Genomic DNA, 960 nt, shown 5'->3' with positions numbered 1-960 from the left:
CCCCCCACACACACACTTTACACTAAGGGACTTATCCGGAGTCACACAGCTAGGAAGTGGCATAGGGAACACTTAAATCACAGTCTCCCTGGCACCAGAGTCAGTGCTTCTAAATATCACCCTGTGCTTAATCTCTGACCAAGCCCCACAAAGTGAACCCAATATAATGATATCTGTGTAAAGTATATAAGTGGTGAGTAGTGGGCTTTAATAGGTTAAAAGAACAGGAATGAATCAGTTGTGCTTAAAGATAAGCAGCTCAATTCTTATTTATTTTTTATTTTCCTTCCCTCACAGCCAAAACTTTTAGAGCAAAAGAATATAAAGCAAAATCAGCAAAGGAAAAAGAGGCTTTTGGGCAAAGTTCAGAAGAAACCAGGTACAAGAATCACAACCCACTGGAGTCACACAGAACACACTTAAATCTTTCACCAACAAGTGGTGACGACTCATGAGAAGTGTTGTCTACCAGAGAGTAGACAACATTAGTGATTTGGTATCTAAGGTACTACTAGAGGCTCATATAGATACCCTCTGCCTTTGATGTACCACAGTTCCAGGCTCCCAGAAGTAAATAGGTGTTGCAACAGGCCACACTGTTTGTGCAAATAGTGTAGGTGTGGCAAGTCACTTGTATCATTTGGGAAACATTTCATATCAGTGTAGGGAAACCAACCATGTTCCAAGACACAGGCCTTTCCAAGAATAGGAATCTCAGACCTATTATGTTAACTCTTTTCTGCACAGATACACTCCTGTTTAATTATGAATGAAATCCTTAGTATTTTCTTTTGCATTTTATATTTAATTATTTCTGGTGCATGGGAATTCTTTACTCTTGAAACAAATTCAAAAATAGCAATTCCTTAAATTTTAAGAATTTGTCATAGATCCTCTTGGATATTCTAAGTAAATAAAATAGCCATCATCTGAAAATAAAGACAGTTTCATCTCTTCAAT

Source organism: Ictidomys tridecemlineatus, chromosome X, assembly GCF_052094955.1.
Source record: "Ictidomys tridecemlineatus isolate mIctTri1 chromosome X, mIctTri1.hap1, whole genome shotgun sequence".
Classification (NCBI taxonomy): Eukaryota; Metazoa; Chordata; class Mammalia; order Rodentia; family Sciuridae; genus Ictidomys; species Ictidomys tridecemlineatus.
Note: the sequence above shows the minus strand (reverse complement) of the source record.